Source organism: Phasianus colchicus, chromosome 2 (genome assembly GCF_987193195.1).
Source record: "Phasianus colchicus chromosome 2, bPhaCol1.hap1.1, whole genome shotgun sequence".
NCBI classification, from domain to species: domain Eukaryota; kingdom Metazoa; phylum Chordata; class Aves; order Galliformes; family Phasianidae; genus Phasianus; species Phasianus colchicus.
The window spans coordinates 19,184,190-19,207,556 of record NC_143437.1 but is presented as its reverse complement, the minus strand read 5'-3'; the positions used below and the strand labels follow the sequence as shown (position 1 = coordinate 19,207,556).

General features: G+C 39.4%; 1 long non-coding RNA gene across 1 annotated transcript; it reads left to right on the top strand.

The window, feature by feature from the left end:
• Positions 1–4,805: 4,805 nt before the first annotated feature.
• LOC149918877 (uncharacterized) lies at positions 4,806–12,304 on the top strand. Its single transcript, XR_016464626.1, has 3 exons — positions 4,806–4,979; positions 7,800–8,002; positions 10,358–12,304. It is a non-coding gene; the product is annotated as an uncharacterized LOC149918877 (long non-coding RNA).
• The last annotated feature ends 11,063 nt before the right edge of the window (positions 12,305–23,367 follow it).

Below are 23,367 nucleotides of genomic sequence, written 5' to 3'. Positions count from 1 at the left end.
TCTACATATTTTAGCAGCTTTGATGTCATTAGATTAGAGGATCTGACAAAGCAAGAGCTAGCTGCAAAGTAAGGAAGCCTTTGGAGTGTAGTGAAATTATATATTGTATATAGCCTTTATTGTTCAAGAAAGTTTCTTATTTGTTACACTGTCTGGCTGGTAGCAGTGTGTAGTGTTTTAAAACTGAAGTCCATTTTGTTGCTCTCACATCCAATATATGCAATCCTTTTAAAAGGCAGAAAAATTCCTGATGTTTGAAAAAGTTGCTTTTGGTGCCAAAGCAGACAGAAAACGTCTATGCTCCTGTAGAAATGGAAGGGGAATAAAGCTGTTTCTAAGGGGATAAATGTCTCTCTTATTTCCTATTCCCTGTTACTTTGGTTACTGTTACTTTTGAACATTCCTAGCATTTTGCACTTAATAAAAAAATGGCAAAATCCCTATTCATTTCTAGACACTATTTTCAAACCAAAGCTGCTTGTGTAGAAGAAAGGTGTAAACACCAAAGTCTGTCCCACTCCAGTATAGTAACACGTCCTAGGTGGAGCTCTTGCCACTCTTCTTGTTGAAGGAAAAAGAGAGAAATAAAGAAAAAGGGGAAAATATAAGCAAGAATGATGACTTGAAAAATGCAACCATAAGGCTCAGAGTTCTGCCAATTGCCTTCAGGCTTACTTACTGATTGCCATCAATTGCATTTCTTTCTCCTGTAGTTTAGCCCATGATCTGGTTCCTAAGTATGATCATGCTATGACATTGTATATAATCCTCAGTTGTAGACAGTGCATAAAAACAGCTGCCACAGGACTTATTCTTGCAAGGTACAGAACTAAGTGATTTGGTCTCAGTGAAGGCAGAAATTAATCATAGCCTGTCTCTTGTCACATGCATCCACCTATCATCATCTATTCCACTCTGCTGCTAGTCTTTCATCCAAAACTGCAACTTAGAGGAAGTAAACAGCAGGCAGCCCCATTCCCCATCCAATTATGAGAGCCACAAACGAGTGTGTACACATTAAGATCTTCAATCTTCTTTGTGTGCAGCTGCAATAAGTCAAATTATGATGTCACATTAAGAAATTGGCTTAAATCCTAATTCTAATAATGCTGCCATATGTTTTGCTATTGAGTTGCAAAACAAGATTTTTGCTGATTTTGCTGATTTTGTCAACAGTTCCAAATTACAGGGCATCAGTACACTCTGTAGTTCGATATGGTACAACCTGTTTGTTCAAAGAACTTACCATCAGGAATATCTCCTTCTGAAAGCCTTGGTTGCTGTTCAGTAGCTTGTGTTTCTTTCTTTTACTAAGGAATCTATTTCAGCTGCATACTTAATTGTGCTAAAGAGACAAGCAGTGCATCTATTGTGGCATGATTTAAGTTTGGTTCTGTCAAGCAGGTTACAGACAATGAAGGACCAGAAAAGCACCTGTTTCCCACTTCCTTAAGACATCTTTTGTTCTCTTCTGCATGATTGGAAGAAAGATAGCTATCATCCTGTAATTTTTAGCCTGAAATGCTAGTTGGACAACAAAGTGTAGAGCTGAGTAGAACTGCCAACATACAACCCAACTTGCCTGCTAGAGGGCATCACTTGCACCCTCCCTGCACCTTAGCCAGGTTAGGCTGGGGTCAGAGTCTTGGAATTGTCACCATTACTTCCCATTTGATTCTTTGAGGACTCTTTCCATTGATTCATTTTCACCATCTGCATGGGAGTGGGCTGGCATCTGCAGTGTAGGGCAAGAAGTTACTGGATATCTGAAATATTTTCTTTCCCTCGTATTTGCCTGTGACCAGCCACAGATTTATGTCATGCAAGGCAGACTGCTTAAGATTTTATTTGCACTTTCAAAGCCTATGAATGCAATGAGAAGTTTTCATCACTGGCTTGCTGATTCTGAAAGCATTTTAGTTTTCATTTAAGAGTAGCATCTGTCTTTGCACTGTGGCTTTTTTTCCCCTTCCCTTCCCTTCCCTTCCCTTCCCTTCCCTTCCCTTCCCTTTATAATGAAATTCATTATTTTCTTCCAAGCATTACATAAAGTAGCATCCCTGGCTGAAGTATCTACAAATATGGCAGTCTCTGATGTTCCTCATTTGTCTGTCATTAGTAATATCCTTTAGTAACCTCTGGCTAGGACATTTTTCAGATATGCAGTTCTTCTGGTAATTTATTTACTCAGGGTAGTTTAATTCAAAGGCAACATCTGGATTTCAATGGAACCCAGTCTTACAGCTTAGCTGACTGAGGTACCACAAAGGTCAAGAGAACTGCCCGTGGTGATACTTCAGTTCCCACTGAACTTAGGACCTTCCTGCCTCTAAAACACAGTGTTGTAACTCATCTCTCCTCAAAAATCATATTCTCCAGGAACATCTTTCATCAGACCTTGCATATATCCTTCCTTTTTCATGTTTGCTTTTAGGCCAATTGTATCTGATTACTGTATCAGCTCTGCAGGACAGTCTTAAGGAAGCACTGCTTGACCTCTAATTTTGGTTCTGCATTTGCTTCCAAATCATACTTCATACAAAACTTTTATTGTTTTGTTCAGACTGCAGACAGTGCTTGAAAGTGTCCTTGAAGCCTGTGAAAAATGTTTTTCTCTTGCTCACAAATTTCTGAGATGCACAGATATTTCATCATCTGTGACTGCCTTGTGAAATCATGTCTTGTTAAGAGGTTTTTGAAGCCATAAAAATCCATACAAAATAAAACTCTATTGTCTTCAGCTATTGTTTCTGCACTAATTAAGCATCTCTCTGAACAACCAGATTCAGGATCATGTAAACTCCATAATAAACTTGTAATGAAAGAAATATTCAAAGCCTCAGTGATTAATGAGCAGATGTTAACAGGCAGTGCAAACTTATGGGAAACCATTTCTAATAGTGATGTCAACAGAGAACAATTCACAGACATAATTACTAAAAAATTATCAGAGACTTCCTTGTCAAGTATTTTGTATGTTTATAAAGCTGTTGGTGACTCACTTTAAGCAGTCTGGGAGACTTATTTGATTTGGAATCAGGGTTTTATTATAGCTTAGTTGTTATGTAATAGTTTACTCAGACTAAATGGTCAGCTATTCTTCCATGTCAACATCGTCCTTATGTGTGCATTGAGGTTCCTTATAAGTCTCTCAGCAAATCATATCTAACTACTTTTCCATACTTTCACCCCTGGAATACAGTCCTCGTTAAAGCTGAGTACTAGAACAGCCCCTTGCTTAATTACCCATTAGACTGTCTGCCATTCACTATAAAGTTCAAGCCCGCAGTACTATGCACCTTGTGCAGTCAAGTTCTCTGCGTCACGCAGAGCAGATCTCTCAAATGTGCAAGAAACCTCAATAAATTTTACCAATGTTTGTTTTAGAGGTAATTTCATAGCATGCAGAGTGCTGCCATTTATGCAAGGCAGGTGTGTTCACTAATTTCCTAGGCTGTAGCACAAATTGCAATTAATGTTGCCTGTCTCTCCAGTGTCATTACTGTTCAAGCAAAGTAATCTGGATGTAATTTTCACACTGGAACTAAAAAGATGTATGAGTGATTCCACAAGTTTCTTTTTTCAAGGCATCATAGTACAATCAGCTGTAGAATAACTCTTTGTTTTTTTTTTTTTTTTCATTGCTTGTTATCATTTCTTCACAAGAACACCGAACACTGAATTTGGAATTTTATAAAAGATAAGTACAGCTCTCTGCTACTTTGACCTCTTCTCTGGGAGACTTTAAGCATTTTATGCAACTGAGATGTAGTTGGTATTTGTTGAAAGCACCAAGATCTTTGCCTGTCAGCACAGAGTTGTTGCTTTGATTTTTAAGTTCTATGCTGTGGTAGTGACAAGCTGTAGTAGAAATGCTAAGTCATGGCTTGAACCAGTGATTGAGCACCTGGTGGAAAAGCAAGGACAAGGCAGGGGAGCTCAGGTGCATGCAGTGTACCTGAGTGACTGAAAGGGCTGGAGCCAGGATCCACCCCTTCCCAGATCTCATTTAAGGGTTGGCAGAGGAGGTAAGGATATCTTGCTGGAGATCCCTGTCTACTTTAGTTCTTCTAAAGGTCAGTGTGGTCTTTTCTTTGTTTCTGTGTCCTTGGCTGTTGCACTTGAGCAAGTTCTCACTTGCTGCAGCCTAGGGCTTGCACCAGAGGACTTTCAGGTTGTATATTAGGACAAACTTTTCTGAAAAAGTGGTGAGGCCCTGGCATAGGCTGCCCAGGGAAGTGATAGTCACCATCCCTGGTAGTGTTCAAGGAATGTGGATATGGTACTGAGGGACATGGTTCTGTGAGCAATATTGGTGGTAGGTGGATGGCTGGACTAGGTGATCTTAGAGGTTATTACCAATGTTAATGCTCAATGTCACTGTCATTCTTTCCATCACATAACAGCGTCACACAAGTCATAGCAGACAAATAATGACTGCTGTACCCACCAATATAATATTTAGATTTGCACAGCTAAAGCATGTGTGGCAGTACCAGCAAACAGTAATAACTTTGGATTGACACCCTGAGAACTCTCTGCAGGAGGCTACATTACTCTTCTGCATGTTTTCATGCTTTCTCATTTGCAAATGTTATTTAGATTGAACTTAAATCATAAGCTGTTGTCAAGCCCCATATGTAACTTGCTAGAGAAGTATTTTCTGCAGAACATAAAAGCTTACCAAAATACAAAAACTTGTAAAGCACCTCTTACTCTAATATCTTTTGGGCAGTGATAACTTATGTTTGTTATATGTATAGGCAACATCTGACATACAAGCAAACACTTTCTTCTGCAGATAAGACCGTAGAGCAGAGCCTCAGCATGCAAGAGTCTTCCAAAAAAGTTGTTAGAGACATCTTCCTTATCTTCCTTATGATGGCGATGGGATTTGTTAAGTACTGGAGATAGGATAGTTTGAAAACTGAAGACTGGAAAGAGTGACTTAGAAAGAAGTACTTATTAGTCCACAACAGGTAAGGTGGCCATATGTAGTTACTCTGAGTCCACTCACTACTTCAACATCTGTAAAGAATGGCTTTTTGGTACAGTACAGAGGTTGTTCTTTGTGGCTGGGAAGCATATTATACCTGACATATACGTTCACACCAGCCATGTAGCCATGAAGTGAAGGCTGTGTGTAAAAATGCCTTTCTTCAAGAGGCTATTTGCATAGACTCTTCCAGGCAAGTTTAAAAGATGAGCAAATTTGCTCTTAGCCTTGCCTCTTCCAATTTTTCTTCTCGTGCTTCACCACAGAAACGCAGCCTCTGGAGAAGACTTGCTCCATCTCTGGAGGTGTTCAAAGCAGCCTGATCTAGTGGTTGGCAGCCTTGCCCATGGCAAGCAGGTTGGAACTGGGTGATTTTTTTTTTTTTTTTAAATCCCCTTCAACATAAGCTATTCTATTAAACTGTGAGTTGCATGCTAGTGCTGAGAGGATTTTCCCCATCTGCCTGTCTCTATAAACAGCACTTAACATGTTGTGAGGAGGGGATACCAGCCCCCCTCAGCCCCATGTTCTCCCTGTTTCTGCATTTCTGCCCATTCCACATGAAGCATGGAGACAGATGCCTGCCACCAGACTGAAGGAAACTAAGTGTAATACCATATTTCTGTAAATACATCATATGGGGGGATAGCAGAGACATGCTACAGCTTTTTCTCTTTGTGATGGCTTTTGTAGTGTTCCTAGGGAGCTGTTCATCCAAAGAACAACTATCCTGGAAAACAGACTAGTGTCAGTGTTGGCTGTCAACCTGGAAAAAACTAGCACAGTGTGGAGGAAGCGTTGACCCCCTTTTGGTTCTCATCAGCATGGGAGGCTTGCAGAATATTACAAGGGTGTCTAGAAGTGTAAGTGTTCCCCTGAGCAGTGCCTTCAAAGCTTGAATAATAGACGCAAATGGTAAAATTTACGAGTCTGGGAGACCTGCCTTCTGCTGCTGTGTTCAGCTGTACGTTTGGGCTGTGGGCGGCATGTGGCTTCAGGATGTATCCTGCGACTTAGCGGGTGAAACTTGTTCTTCTGGAAGTCTCTGCATCACTTAATCTTTACCTGAAATCCTTCTGCAGAGCTGAATGGGTATTCAGCAGTACCCTGAGAGCAGCAGTAGGTCTAGTGCATTGGTTGGGAAGGGGCATGCTGGCCATATCCAAGCGGATCTTGCAGGAAAGGTGACCCTGGGGCAGCCCAAGGGCTGTAACGTGTTTGGCACTGTGTGCTTCCATGGCAGTGAGACCTAAGGCATGGAAAACTTGAAATGCATAAGGGTTTCTGAAGGGTAAGAAGTTATTCTAAGTACAGAGTGTTTTCTAAACTATTTAGGTATCTAAGCTATACTCATTTATGGCATGACCAAGCAAGGTACTAAAGTCTGTACTTAAACATGCAAATGCTCTAATCGGCTTCAGCAATGCTATTACATGCTTAGAATTGAGTGCCATCATGAAATAAATTCCTCAGTTTGTGCTTTTAATTGGCTTTGCAAAGCCCATCTCTATGCTGCTGAATTGCATGAGTCATTTAATTCAGCATGAGCCTCAAGTCAGCAAGCTGATGTCTGTAATAACCTTCTTAATAGTAATTATCACCTTCAATAGACCTTTCAGTTACAAAAATGTTCTGCTTCCTCACATAAAAGATGTAAACAGAATGCTATTTGCTAAACAGTAATGGCAGGAACATTTGGAGGTATAAAAGAGGTGGAGTGAATGACTCATGAATGTATAGCTCTGAACACTGAAGCTACTTCTGAATGCAAAGGTTAAAACTGTTATGAAACCAATGAAATTTTGGACTGTTTTTATTTGGAAAACTTTGGAGTAACACCCTTCAATACATTTAAATAGATTTTTTTTTTGAATCTTTAGAGGCACGTTTAGAGAAACTTTCAAAAGACTCTTTGCATAGTTAATATGCACATCTTTAGAAGATATTTTCAGTTTTTATTTGTCAGTGACATTTTGGTAAGTATGCATTTGTGTAAAAAGAACATTCAAAATAACAACTTAAAGTACAAAAAAAGAACAACCAGTGCTTTCCTATAGTGTTCTTGTTAATTCTTATAAAATATGTGTAGAGGAGAAATGTCTGGTGTGGTGATCAAGTGGTTAAAGCAGATCCAATAAATAAACTGTGTTTTGGAGTGTTTGTATCTAGCTGGAGACCAGGGAGCAGAGAAGGGAGGTGTTCTGCTGAGGGGCTGCCTAAACTTTGTAAAAGAGAAAACAAGCTTTGGGGGTATCCTGTGCCATAGAAATAAATGTATGTCAGAGCTGTATGTGTCTGTGTATTTATGTGGTGTGTGTGGGTGAGAGAGAGGGTCCTGGAAGCAGAGACTGAATGAGGGATGTGATCCTGGAAAGAGAAAACTACAGAAAGGCCAAAGAGCATTGCTGAGCTGGATCCAGCCCTGGGACATCACTCCAGCCAAGGAGGCTGTGAGCTAGATTTTTTTTTACATGTACATTTTTATTACATTCTGAGTAATTTCCCACAACATTCCACATTTTTAAAACCTTTTCAGAAGGAGAAAAGGGGGAGGTTTGAGAAACATCAGAACTTTTTTTTTTGAGAAAATCCAGATCTCTTAAGAACATGAAGCATTTTCAAGGCTTCTTACCCATATCAAACAGGCTAACAATGACATAACCAAATAGACTATGATAGAGGAACAGCTGCTCAGATGGAAGAAAACCAGAGGAATAAGATCCTCAGTAGGCAACCACTGGCAAAAATAGTGCCTGATTGTCCACAGTGGTCCACAAAGGACACATTTTCCTTTTTTTTCCAGGCCTTTTCATATGCAGTGCTACTGGGTGAATCAAGAGGAGAATGGAGAAGAGCACATGCATCATGTTGTGCAGTCACTGACATCTCATAGTGAGCAAGCAGCAGAGGCAGGGAAAAGACACATCCTCTTGCTGAAAAAGCTGCCCTGTCTACAAATGCTTGAAGGGAGGTTGTCATGTGGTGGGGTTTATCATCTTCTCCCAGGTAACAGTGATAGGATGAGAGTAATGGCCTCAAGTTTTATCAGAGGAATATCAGGTTGCATATTAGGACAAACTTTTCTGAAAGAGTGGTGAGGCACTGGCACAGGCTGCCCAGGGAACTGATAGAGTCACCATCCCTGGTAGTGTTCAAGAAACGTCTACATGTGGTACTGAGGGACATGGTTCTGTGAGCAATATTGGTGGTAGGTGGATGGTTGGATAGATGATCTTAGAGGTCATTACCAGCGTTAATGATTCTATGATTCTGCTAACTTCTGTCCTGCCGGCATACAGCCTTGGGTATATCCTTGTAGACTTCTTTACCACATCCAATTAGGTGAGGTCAAGCTGTTCACAAAGCACACAGGCTCAGCAGCCTCTTCTGCCTTGTTTCAGCCATTTTTGTTTCTTATGGTAGCTGTTGTTTTCATTTGTCACTATTATGGCTTGGATTTAAGTTTATTTTTATTGTTTTCACTTCTCAGAAGAGCTGGGGAATAGTTACAGCCTGAGGGTGATGATGGTGAAACTCACTAAATAATTTCTGAGTACTGTGAGAGATGCATCCTCTCATCATAACATTTTTATGGCAAGTCTAATGTTCGGCTCATCTGGAATAAGCTGTGAGAGCCACAATACAGGAAGCTGTCAGGGTTACTGACGATTTTTTACTCTCTTTGGAGAAGAAGAAAACACAGACTTCTGTCCTCAGTGGATTCTGTGATTTGTGAAGCACTGAAAGAGATCAGATTTCTGCAGAAAAGGAATATCCAATGGGTAACTATTTGTGCCAATTCCAGTTCAAACATAAGCCTTTCTCATACAAATAGTTCATGGCAGAGCAGGAGGTATTAAGAGGGATGTGAGCTGTAACCAGAGTGGAGAGAATGCTAACATTTTATCCGGGCTGGGGTTTGGGTGGTGGGTTTATTGCTGTTTAGATATAAGAATTCAGAAATTCTGAAACAGTGCTGTGCTTTATTTTTGCTCTGTTGTGAAATTCCATCCTTACAGAACAGCCCTTTCTGCCCATGCAGGAAAACCATTTTCTTTTCTAAATGGGCTAGGCTGTGCATTTTATATGCTGCTCCATGTGGTGGGCACAGCAAACCTGTACCCATGCAGAAAGCAGCAGCTACACCACCCTATCCCTTCAGTACAAACTGCTTGTGAGTGGAAGGTGGATAGGAATTTACTACTTCTTTTTAAGTGGTGCAGCCACTCTCTTCTGTCATATGGAGCACAGGAGGAGGTGGAGACATGCTTCTGCCCTCCCTCGGTCCCAACCCCCGCCTCCTCTCTGAAGAGTTGCTCCTGTATTCCCTTGAGCAAAAGAGCTGTGATTCTTGGCAGGCTTCATGTCAGTTACACAGGTCAGGGGGAAGTCATTACTTCCTCCTCCCACACTGCTCAGTCATGTTAGGTTAGGACAGGGCTTTGCGAGATATTACCCAATATTTGCAATATAGATCATTCTATGTCTTTCCCATAAAGTAAAGGAGGAAATGTAAGGTTTGCAACCCATTTTCAAATCTAGAAAACAAGAATTCTTGGTTGACAATTAAATTGATTGGGATAACATTATGATCAAGGCTACCACACCTGAAGGAAAAGATCAAAGTAAGCTACTATAAACATTATTGTGCCTTCTATCCCAAACTTGTTTCTCTTAGACAATTATAGTCCCTTTAATTAGGGGACTGGCATTGTGATCCCTGGTGATTTTTTTCCTTAAAAATACGGAGACCATCTTCACTGTCAGCAAACTTTTCTGAACTTGGGGATTTTACCATCACCAATTACCTGCTGTATCCTTAGAAAGCATTGAAAGCTGATTATTGAATGCTCACTTACATTTTCTTTTACATGAAATTCCTTCCCTCTCCTCATACTTTCATATTACAGGAAAATTTGGGGTCCTGACATAGTAAAGGAGAGTAGACAGCAGAACATCCACCTGGCTGCTGAGCATCACAAGTGGCACCTATTCTGAAAGAGTTGACATTTTTCCATATTAACTCTCTTTCCATGAGCGTGGTTCTCCAAAACCCTTACATCTAGAGCCTGTTCCAATTGGTAAAACAGCCATATCTTTCCAATGCCTTGCAGTTAGAAGAAATTGCATAGGGACTTTTCTGCATGTTGCTCTCACCTTTCCATTTGGGATACGCTTTCTCTCCCAGGTTATAAAGATTGTGTGTGTTGATGTAGTTGTAAAATGCCTGGAGGAGCTGAATGCCATATCTGATGATATGCTCTTGTAATGGCACTGCAGCAGACTGAACTAAGCTTCCAATAATAAGCAGTGACACTAACATAAATATTTGCGGTTATGCTTTCCATTTTTTCCTTATAGGAAAGAAGTTAAAATTTTGAAATACTTCAGCGATGTGATCAGCAGACAGTAGTGGGAAAGAATTTCTCCTAAACTTGAATCATGATCAAAATAAGGAAGGAAGATCTGAAAGACCAGAAAATATTTTTGTTAATCAGGATATGGCACTTTCCAACATCTGGATGTCAAAACACTTGTTTTGAATTCAATACTATTAACATGTGTCACTTAAATGAATTTTTTCCTCCAGAGCCAATTGGGTGGCTACGATTTTTGGCGAAGTTTTTGCAGTCTGTTGCTTACATTACCTGACCTGTGGTCTGTTTTTCTTACGATCTCTGTGGGAAAAAACAGCAAGAGTCCTCAACCCCCCCACCCTGCCCACCCAAAAAAAGCAATACCACAAAGCCCTGAAAATAGATCAGAACCCAGAAACAAAGTTCTAGGATGAAATCTCATCCTTCCACTGAACCATTTTGACCGGATGGTAACCTCATGGGATTTCTCCCGCTTTTGCCTATGACATCATGTAACATCAAATGAGAAAGCATCTGATTCTTCTGAATATCATCGAGATATGATTAAACTGAATACAACAACTTGGGAATCCAGCAAAAAAAAAAAGTTTGAATAAAAGGTCAGACAAAGCTCAGGCATCAGCTCTCGCTCTTTGCAAAATGATAAAACTGACAGGGAATGACTCAGCTAGCCCTGATGAAAAAGCTCCTTTCTTTGCAGTGTAAACAACACAGTCGGTGTTCTTGAAATCCCAGACTGAAACATCAACCAGCACTGGAAAATACGATATCCCAGAATGCCTTCCCTGTCCTGGGCATAGCCCGTCACCAGCATTTCAGGGGATCTTATTCACTGTGACTGGGACTAACTATTCAAAAGAGACCACTGCATGAGTAAAAGGGAAAAAAGCTTGTGTGTGGACTGACCTCAAGAGTGTGAAGCAAATATTTTGTTTCTAATCAACTTTTGACCCATTTCAGCAGTAAATTTAGTGACCAGTAATTGAAACCAGGAAAAAGGGAGAGAAAAAGGAGGTAAATGTGGCTTTGAAGGAATGAATTAAGGATGAGAGTAACAAAGAGTAACTCTTACACGCTGAAACTTGGTGTCTAATTTTTTTTGCTGAATAACTTGTTTTGAAGAATAAGAGACTTCTGCTCTTGCCAGGTCCCTGCAGCTAGGTTTTATGGTTACAACGAGCAAGTATGCATCTGTGTAAACGTTCCTTAATTTTCTTTTTTACATCGTATTTACATTGCTCAGACAGTAAAACCACTGAATGTTTTAATTAGCTCTCCCATGGCTCTGAAAACATTTGAAATTTACATGTAGCGTGAAAAGACTGGAGGAACAAATAAAGGCTAAGTGCTCACAAACGTGGTGAGATGCTTAAAGTGCACCAGTTGTATGTGGTTTGGGTTTGGGACAGGACAAAGGAAATTTGGCATGTGGCGGGTGTTGGATTCCACAGCCCTCACACAGACCCAGCCCACGTGTGGGCAGGGTGCTTAGGAATCACATCGGCTTTGGCAAAATGGTGCCCAGAAACAAATATGAGGGTAGGGTTGCAAAGGCATAGGAATGGCTGCTGCTTGATCCTGCTTGAAGGACCAGCATTTGTCATTTGCCGAAGAAGAGGTTCTCCCAAATGTTTTCAGAGACTCATCAGAGGGGCTGCTAAGAAGGTCTCACATCATAAAACAAATGAAAGTTTTCTATGAAATCAGTGTTCTAATAGGGAATCATTGTTTTTAATGCAATTTTCATAGACTCGTAGAATAAAAGAGGCTGGAAGAAACTTCAAGAGATTGTGCTCATTAAGAGCAGTATTTTGCATGTCAATGTGGAGTTGACAAAACCTGCCAGTGAATCCCTCTTGTCTTTGTTCTCAGGATACATGTAACTATGCAAATGGTCTAACACTAGGCTGTCATGCTAGTTGAGTCATAATTCAGCTTTCAGGGTATTTTTCAGCCTCTGTGCTGACTCTGCCAGTGCAGTAGCTAATTAACAAAGAGCCACTGGAAGAGGACTGAAAGGGATGATCTAATGCATCTACCTTAATGAGGCAGGACCAACAATCTTAATGCTATGTGCAATTGCTGTGCTTGCAATGTAGACATTTGTCTCCAAAGATCTAAACTGAAACCATTAATGGAGTCATGGCTTTTTGTAATGTTCCTGGAACTCTCATATCTTAGATTATAATCTGATAATGAGCGATTGTCTTTAGTTTGTATTTAGCATCTCTTGAAGAGCAAATAAGTGATCTTTCACTTGGGGCTGGAGATAAAAAGAAGAGGATTAAGTTGGGGCACATAGGAAGTTATATTCAGGGATTTGTTTTAAAAGGCTGACAATTCATTAAAGTCATAATTCAAGGGAGCTGTAGAAAAAGTATGGCCAGTTTTATTAAAGTTATAGATTTAGTAGTTTGAATCCTCAAGTGTTAATGTTATTATATTATTCTAGATGAGGTCTGGTTTGAGGTCAGCTTCTGGGTTTTGCCATCTTGTGGCCTGGTGCTGCACTGCGACCACCCTTCCTATTCCATCTGCAGATGCAGCAGCTTTGAAACAACGAGCTTTCATGAAGATCTCACAACAGTCTCTGACGGGTCTTTTCTATAATCTGCCGTTTTTCTTAGGGTTAGGGCTTCATCCAGTCCTGTTTCTTTTTCTGCTTCCCCAGTTCTCAGCAGAACACCCAGTCAGGACTGTGAGTGAGATGGAGATCCACATCTCTTTCCTAGCCTGATCCCTTGTGCCATTTGCTACTTACACAGGTACAGTTGCCTCACTCTTCTTGAAACTGTGATTGAATTTGAAAAACCATTTTAGTTCATTGCAGTCTTCACTCTACCTCAGATACTGTTTTGACTGCACTAGGACCAATTCTTCGTAGACTTTTATAGTCAGCTATGAAGTTTCTGTCTTCCTTTAGTTTCCTCTACCCATTCCTTCTTGCAACTATTTAAGCATAGAATATTCAATCAGAGATGCTACACCTCAGGATCACACAGACTTCAAAGGAAGCTGCTATGTTTCTATCACTTGTTTTTATTGCAGGACTCAACTTACAAGAGTAAAAAAATTAAATCCTTCAGTTACGATATCTCTTTCTTAATTTTTCTATTCTAAGTTTTGGGTGCACTGTTATAGCACCGTGCTTAAAGATGCTGGAGAATGATTAAGGTGATCACTGCGAGCTTCTGATCCAAGTTTATTGGCTATCAGTGCATTAGTTAAGAGAACTCAGGTCTCTTGCATTAGCTCTGTCTCAGCAGTCTTCCTTACTGAGACGTCTCCATGGAAGACATATGAGGCTTTCCTGACTTTCAGTTCTTCTTAGACTTTTCCAGTCCTAGCAGGAGCTGAGTTTTGCTGACATGAGGATCCTTCTCTCTCCCATTTGTCAGAACAATGTCTTTATTCTAAGCTTGAAGGACTTGGAAGCCAGTCAAAAAGTTGTCTTGCTAAGTGGTTTATCTAAGGCTAGCCAGCAGTGGCCTCCTTTCTGCTTGATAAGCCTGAGGTCCAGTGAAGAAGAACTGGAGTGTAACAAGTCTGAACAGAGTAGCAATTCTGTTGAATAGGAATCTAGTATTGAGTTTATACTTCACCCAGATGTACCATGAGAAAAAGTATCTCCTGGAAGTGTATCAGCCTGCAGACTCAGTTGGAAAAAGGAGGAAATGAAATAGACAAGTTAAATTGAAGGAGAGGGGAAGAAAAAAAAGTTAGGATTTTCCTTCTCATAGTTCATTTCAAGTTTATTGTTGTTTTGTTTCTTAAATGGAAAAACAGAGTCGGTTGAAACAATGACTAAAGAAGTGATTTTTTTGCTCTAGGACTTTGTTTGAGTTATGGCCAGATACCTGAAGTTTGTGCACCTGCATGTCTCCTTGGGATCTTTTTAAAAAGCCTTAACAATTTATAGCTGGAATTGGACTCTATTGCATTTTGCATTGTCTGATATATGAAAACAAACAAACAAACAAACAAAATTGAGTGCTACAGATCATTTGAAGAGAACTTAAAACAAGCTTTACCAAATTTTTTGTGCTTCAGTTTATTGTGGCTGCTCTTAGTCTTAGCTTTGGTGAGTTTGTCATCCTTCTCTTGGAAAAAAAAAAAAAAAAAAAAAAAAGATAGTGAATAGCAATAGCATTTTTAAGCTAAAATGGGCAGTGTAAAAGTGAGGCTCTGGAGTATGAGCTTTCTCCTGCCAGTAGCTGGCATGCTGAGAGCTCTGTGTTGCCTGATCAGAGCAGCATGGAGAGGAGGAGCTGCACAGAATACAAGTGTAATGAAGAGCTGAGGTTTTACACCTGCCAAAGTACAAGGATTCCTGCTTCCTAATGCTCTCTCATATTTGGTCGGTTTGGTTTGTTTTGGTTTGGTTTTCACAGTATCTACAAATCTTTGCTCTTAGAGAAAACTACTTGTTGAACTAGGGACGGGGAAGGGTAGAATTTGGGAAATGATGAAATAAATCCCTTCTCGCTCAAGTTTACCACAAACTCTCTACAAGACACAATTGCTTGACAATACATGTTAAAAGGCTGAATCATAACACAAATTACACACACAAAAGGGAAGAACTGAGTGACTACATATCAAACTGTGATAGAGTCAGAGATGGAAAAAAGGCTATTGAAAAGGAAAATAGACAGCATGCTAAAAGCTGGTTTCCTGAGGTTTTGACTAATATCTGAGTGCCAGCAATGAGTACACTGCATCAGCGACCCTTTTCACCTTGCCCAAAGTGATGAGCTCATATTTGCAGATTATTTAATGCTTTGTTTTCAAGCCAAAAGAATCAGATTTAAACTCAAGTAACAAATTGTTACTATGTGGGAAGAGATTATGGACAAAGTACAAATCAGTGGGATGCTTTAACCATCTGTGATTTTGTCTGTGAGACTGCATAACAGAAAGGAACTGATAGCAAGAGTCATAGCACACAGCAGGAGGATAAAACATTGGAATGCCTTTCATTCTCTGATACTTCAAGATATTTCATTAATGTATAATATTACTAAATTTAAAAACACTATAAAAGAAGAATGATATGTGTATTTAAAATTGCCTTAGACAATCTCATTTACCTCAGGGAGTCTCTCATTTTCATCAAAAGTAAGCTGGGTTTTTAATGCAATTTTGACTGTGGAGAAAAATGAGCTGGGTACCTTCTTCTGAAGTGCAGATTTGCCTCTTCTGCTCCTTGGCTAGTTGAAGAACGCTTGTGCAGGATAGCCAGGAGCCACAGCTCATGAAGGTTTTCTGCTTTCACTGTCTGTCGTATTCAGCCACATATTCCATTCTCCAGCCCTCTGCAAAACTTTATCAGAGTTAATATAAAGGAGTACTTGGGCTTAAAGAAAGGCTATATTCTTGTTTCAAGATAGACCAGTTTTAGTAGCTCCTATCTGAAATTCTGGATTCACTACCTTCATGTATCTTTAGTAACCACCTAGGAACTAGAGTCACTACTGAACCTCCATGGAGCTTTTGAAAATTTTAAGAATGTACTTTAAATATTAACTGTGACATGATAAGCTCTCTCCTCATTTGCCTTGGCAAACATGGTAAGTATTTTGGAGGAAACTGTTGGGTGTTTTTAGAGACAATTCTTCCCTGTGTACAGAAACTCCTTTCCCATGATTTATTTTAATTACTGATTGGAGATGATTGCTGTAAGTACATGAAAACCAGACTTACTTTCCTCACTTTATAATTTGAAAAATCCATCTCTAATCCAGGCTCAGAAAGACTTAAAATATCATTCTTTTGTTCTGAGAGTTTAGACACTGGAAAAAGTTGAAACTGATGCTCCTGCCTCTCTCTGTCTTTTTTCTTGCTCTCCTTCTCCTTTGATATCTTATTGAACAGGAAAAGGGAGGAGTAAAAAAAATGCAGGGCTTGAAGGGAAGTCTTGAAGTCATGAGGTGTACAAATCCTGTTTCCATATACTTTTCCTGCTTCCATTCCCCCTGGGTCCTTGTAGGCAAAGATAAAAGTATCTTGGATGGCCAACAAAGTGTCTGTGCTTGATTTTACTGAAAGGGAGAAAGTGAAACAAAACAGGCTCCAGTGTGACTGCCACGTAAATTAGCTATAGAAAAGTGTGATGACAGTCTTAGTTAATTAATAAATCATTATTACAATTTCATATATTAACATTCTGACTACAGTGAAAGCTCTACATCTCTGAGAATTCAGTACAAGCCAAATGCTGCTTTGTTATAAGTCATTTACCAGATGATTTCCTTCTGTTAACAGTATTCTTCAGAAGAAAATTTAAAGCTTCAGAGGAAAAAAAAAATATATATTTCTAGTCCAGTCATAAAGAACAGAATTTGGGAAGATTTCCTGAATTTAGCTTCTTTGCTGCAGGATCAGAAGGCTCTTTTTATTTCTCAGCTGGATTGACTTCAGATCAGTTTAAAGACAGCAGTGACTGTAGTCATGAATTTTTATGTTAATCATTATGCCCATAATGCATGCCTTAAGGTAGGGAGATATGCATGAGACTCCTCATTTTCACCCAAGTAGGGTGAAAACCCTAATTGCTCCACTTATAGTGGCCTTCTTCTTGCAGAATTCTACGCTCAGTCATCCCATGAACTTCTCTCCCACTCTCCAGTAAGATCCCAATGCATCTTTGCCTAACTTCAAGTTGCTTGAGTTCAGAAGGGTTTTGGGGTTAACCTGAACAACTCCACAATAGAAATGCACTGTTACTAATGATGTGTTTTGGTGATGTATAAATCAGAAAAAAAAAATATATATATATATATATATATATAGGAAAAAGGTGTGTGTTTTGGGTCATGTATCTTGAAATTAAGTATTCTAATGAATTTTGAGCTTCTTAATATTTAAATGGATAAATAAATGAAAATTACCAACCAACAAACAAACACAACCCGAAATCTCAGTTAAATGTTTTCTGAACAAAATAATCTGGAATTCTTCACAATTCCCCTTCACCAATATATTTTGTTGAAGTTGCTTAACAACAAGAATGTGAATGTGAAGGTGACTTTGAGTCCTCTGAAACTTGTCATTTTATTCCTTTTTTTCTTTTGCATACCACTGTTTTTAAATAAGCTGCTGAATGCTGGAAGATATTTTCAAGTTTCTGAGTGAGCAAAATACCTACAAAATCCTTAAAATGCTGATTGTAAGATGTGTTTTAGTGCCAGATAACGAATTGTGAGGAGAAGTTAATACTTCACACTTGCTGGAAAAGTCAGTTAGAGTGTGCCATATAGCATGCTCTTCTGGCTAGACCACTCCTGATACCTGAGATTAAGTTTACCTTGAGTGTCTCCAAGGTCCACCAAACAAAAATCTATGAGGAGCAGGCTCCTGGAATACCGATTGAAATTGTTATGCTGAAACTGGTGTGGAGTATCTTCTGAGGAAAAATTGCTCAAGGTTTCCTAAGTCTTTTGGTAAATTTTCAAAGTACAGGGCACCATATGTATCTAATTTTATTTGCTGAAATGCAAATATTTCACTGTTGTGGCACTCAACACTTCAATCACAGCTCCCATAATAATATGCCAGGAGGCAGTGGAGGCAAGAAGCCCTTTCAAGAACAAATTTCATCTCTAATCCTGACCCTCTGGCCTTCTCTCTTCATTTCTTCAGCTGTTTCAATGAGCTGTAGCCTCGACAGAGAATGTGTGGATCATTGTTAGCTCAGTTCTCTCAGTTTTATAGTATCAGGCTAATAAATTTGCTACCCCTTAGAGAGTTTTCCAAGCAAATACTCCTCACAGTGACATAAGGGTCTTGAGGATTAGTGGCAAAATAAAAGGTATATTCTAAAGGAAGAAAAAGAAATTAATCTAGAAATATTTTTGAAGAGGAGAGAAAAAAAGATATTTCCAATAGACTCCTACTATGTGCAGAACAAATTGAATTGCAAAGTTGTCTTGGACTGAAATAAGACCTGCATCATAAGGCCACTGGAAATATTGTTCTAACAAAAATAGATGACTACCATTTTGTTCTGCCAGTGATAAAATGCTGTCACATGAATTATATATCTATATATATGAAATATATATCTATACCATACCTCTGCCTTTGTTCTTACATGGTCCATGACTGTATAGACTCTGCTGTTCCTCTGGGATAAAACAGAAATGCACAAGATTTATGCTTTTTTTTTCACTTAAAAAAAAAAAAAGAAAAAGTTTTTTTTTTCCCCTCTTAATCATTATTTGCTTCTGTTCTTAACCCTGTGCATGACTCCAAGGATACCCATACTTTCCACTTCTACATGTAAAAAAGACCATTTTCAGCTGTAAGGACTTCTCGCTTATGATGATTTCACCTGTGAGTAACTTAAACTGTAGAGCCCTCTTTATTCTCAGGTGGTATGTCTGCAGGCAGACTGTACACCAGTGATTTTTTTACTGAGAAGAAAATTTCAGATCATCTGTCTCTAAGAAAGAATACTGCAGATTGACACTCTTGAGTTTCTTTAAGATGTGAAACAAAATACATGGGCTTACAGAAGGATTAGGAAATGATACACCAGATGGAAAATTTTATGGGAACAGAAAAATAGTATGAGTGAAATAGCAGTACCATAAAATAAATAACAGGAAATACGGCAATTTATATGATAGAGAAAATTGTCACTTTCAGAATTGTCTGAAAGTCAACATCATTTCACCCATTTGACTTCAGAAGTGAACTAAGACCTCAAATGTTTAAAAATATATGAAGGGTACTTCACTGAACTAAAACTCCCTACAGGGGTTTACAGAGAAGAAAGCAATCTGTTCAAAAAGGATTTTGAGGAAATTGGGAATGCATGTAATCAGAATTTAACTTATTCCTGGGAAGTGATTTAGAATATGCCAAATAAGTTAAATCTCATTATGTGAGATGAGCAGTTAGTGGGGCTCCTTATTTAGAAAACATCAGAATTTAGAATTGGTCTTTAAGCCTGTTTAAACTTAAGCGTACAGAATCATAGAATCACAGAATCATTTGAGTTGGAAGGGTCACTCAAAGATCATCTAGTCCAACTCCCCTGCAATGAACAGGGACACCTATAGCAGATCAGAGTGCTCAGAGCCCTATCAAAGCCTGACTTTGGATATGTTCAGGGATGGGCATTCACTTTCTCTCTGAGGAACCTATGCCAGTGCCTTACCTCCTTGACCATAATAACCTTCTTCCTTATATCCAATCTAAATCTCCACTCTTTTTGTTTGAAACCCTTTACCCTTGTCCTATCACAGCGGATCCTGCTGAAGAATCTGTCCCCTTCTTTCTTATAACCCCCATTTATAAGTTGAAAACTATTTGAATAAGAATTGCGCTAATGGTATTTTCCATTTGATGAGTGGCAGAGCTGCAAAAGGAGAAGGAATATGAAGTGCTGGGGCAGAGGAAGCGCAGCCATCTCCTCCCTGCTGCATTGGATGTGGAGCAAAGAAGCCACCTCACACTGAATGACCGTGCAAGGCTGGTAATTGTTACCCACCCTTAGACCATAAGAATGGATCTATGCAGCTAATGTCTATTTTAAGTGCAGAGGAATGCTGCGGTCATGCTGATACCACTCTGTAGACACTGCTGGCAAGTGATAGCATAGCATAACATTTAATGGCAATTACTGCATGTATAGAAATGATACTTGCCACTGGAAAGCAGTCGCTGTAGGAATGTTGCTTCTGTTCTCACAGTTGCTCTAAGGTCTATTAGAAACTGCATTTTTCCCATTTTTATCCCAACATTTGTGTAATTTTAGCTTCTATATTTTGGCAAATACTGCCCAGTATTTTTGGCTCACCCCTAAGTTATCTGAAGTAGAGCAGTATGAATTCAAGCAGAAGAAGGCAGAACTGTCTCAAAATAACAAGCAGATTCTTTTTAATGCACTGCAAATTGTTCATACGTTATTTTTGCATGAATCAGACATTTATTTTCTAAGGAGAGACAGAGTGGGGGAGGAGGGAAAAGTCTTTTACTTAAATCCTCTCACAGTTTGATGCTGAGTATCACCTTCTAGTGACAAGACAGTATACGCAAGGCTTCTTGGTTATTGTGCTGCTGGAGATTAGCTGTTTTGAGTCATGAGGGTGTGTTACCTCACCCCAATTACAGAGCTCCAGTGGAAATGGTAAAAACAGGCAGTGTGAAGGAAGAAAGGAACTTTTCTAGCGTTCACTAGACATTCACATGAGCTGCATGGGCAGGATGATATCACTCAGTTGCCAAGAACAGAAAGCCAGTAGTAGAAAATGAACAATTATGAAACGAAAGGAATCCTACAACTGCTAGAAGAGACAGACTGGCTTCCTTTTCTGCTCTGACCTTTCTTTGTATTGTTCTTTCAACCATAGTGCCTTACAGACAAGATGGCACCGACTAAACCTAAAAAATGACTAACTGCCAAGATAATTCAAGGAATAATGAGGTTACAACAGCAGCAAAGATGCAAAGAAAACTGATGTATTATCTCTTCATGGAGCTCAACACAAAGGAATAAAATGCTTAATCTTTAAAATGAATGGGTCTAAAATTTGTGATCACAGCTCTTCTTATCAGGATGTGCTGATGGACTGGATTATCCGGCAGTCACATGGAGGAGCCTTTGTTCATGTTTTAGTTCTTTTCTGCGACACAGTATATCACTTTTGTACTTTAAGGAAACTTGTTTGCTGAGAAGTACTTGAAATAACATTTTAAAATAAAAGGAATGTCAGCAGTAAGTTCAGCTTTCTAATAAGACAAATCCTGGGACTCGCTTGTGACTTGGACTGCAGGAGGAGAAAAATTAGAAAATCTTCTTGTAGTGCTGCACATGTTAAACAGGTCTCGGGCCTGGGCTGCTCCTCACAACAGATGTGTGAGGAGGTCAGGGAGTGGGTGCGGACTTGGCTCCTGCACTGTTTTGGCCATTGCCACTGATCCTAGAAAGGTCAAGACCTACCCATGTATTCTAGTTTTAAAGGACCACCTCTATGGAGCAGGAAAAGATCTGCACTTGCCAATTGCATCTTGAAGAAATGTCCCTTTTGTATGCATCCCTAGGGACCACAGTTCTCATATGCTATTATGACTGTCCTGGTGTAGTCCTAATGGTTTTGCTCTGTCCCAGGCTGAATACCAGGGAAGGTTAATTCCCATCAGTATCACTGTTTCTTACTCTCAGTTTTACCTGGAGTCTCATGATGCTGGCTTTCTTTCTAGGTAATAGAATAATGACATTGCATGAAAACCTTTGCTTCCAAGGACTGAAGGACAGTACTGTACACCCATTTGAATAACCTACAAGACATACAGAGCTCTCTGCCATTGAATAAGGATGTGGATTATAAGCACGAAATATCTTATTAGAAGACAACTAGGATCACCTCTTGCAATATAAGTACATCTGAAACAAGCCTCACTTTCCCTTATCTTCTCTTCTACACTTGCCCAGATGCTGAAGCAGACAGAAATCCATCAAATGACTTCTTGTCTTAAGCTCTGTTTCATGAATATTGTTCATCTTTGAGCTGAGTGCGTTTGGGAGACAAGACAAAGGAAGTTGTCTGAAAAAGTCATCTTAGAAGCCCAAAAATATGACATAAAATGCAAGGAAACCAAACATATAATTTCCACACTGGTCTCATGGTTTTTTTGGACAAACTCTTCATTTTCAGATTTTAAAGTTGACAGCATATATTCTTCCGCTGAGTACCCAGGTATTTTCTCCCCTGTTTTTCCCCTGGGTGCTTGATACAAGAACAAATCCAATACACTGATTATAGTACCAGCTTTCAAATATAGAGCAGAAAAGAAAGAGGAGCTGGTGAAATTCCTCTCTTCAGCCTTTATTACCAACTTGACCAGCACTCTTCACAGTCCTTACATTTGAGCATCCTTTCTTCAGTGGAGCAGTTGAATCAGAAGTGGAAAAATGACAGTAGCCCATCAGACGTGCTGGACAGTGTGGCTACTGTTGGAGCAACACTGCTTTGATTTCCAGCCAATGGCTAGAAGAAGCAATAAAAACAGCCAAAAAAATTGGTCTATTTGTAGTGTCTGTCAGCAGTTTATGAAAATCATACTTTCCCTGAATCATTTTATCCATTATATTACAGCTTTGACTCAGCAGTTCTGTAAGCCCAGTAGCCACACAAAATAATATTATTTAACAAGATACAGCCTGAATCACCTAATCCATAGACAGCCATGTCTGAGGAGATGACAGGTTTAAGTGATGAGTCTTCTTGCATGTGTACACCATTCCCTGGGAATCCATCGCTTTGATTTAAAAGGTACATTGTTGTTGGCTTGATCCTTCCAACATGTGCTGAAGTTCTGTGTCTTTTGCTGCAATGGATTGCTTAGCAGTTTTTACTAATGCTTTGGAGGCAAATTGCTTTCCTATGTTTTATATTGCGAACACTTGTTTGGGTCTGGTTCTGTGAGGAATTGTGTAATTTAGACTGCCAATTAAAATCATGGTCATGCTGAATCTCATAGATGTGCAGTGCTATTGCAAGATTGGCCTCAGTAAAGAGTGTGGTTACTCTGAGTGCAAAGCTCATACCGGTGGATCCAGAGCTGCAGTACACCAGGCTGGCAGAGCTCAGAGGAGCAGTAATTTGTTCTGTTGGGTAACGAAGTCAAAAGATATAGAGTTTTATTTATTTGGCTATGAGTAACCTGGTGGCTGTCGCTTTCCTAGAAACAATGTGGAAGATACTTGTGTCTGAGCATTTGAGATGTTCATACAATATGCTTTAAGAACTCAAGAATTTACTGTGTTCATAAGACATTTTCTTCCTCATTCACTACTTATTTAATATATTTTTACTGATAGGATGGCATATTTAACTATTGATTAAAATGTTATATTTTGGTAATGTTTAAGCAAAGCTTTGAGCTCTAAGTCAGCACCATGTTTGTGTGCACATCCCAGTGTTTGCAGTGGATACAAGCAGGCAAGAGTGTTTGCTTTTATACATGGGTAAACATCTAATTTTC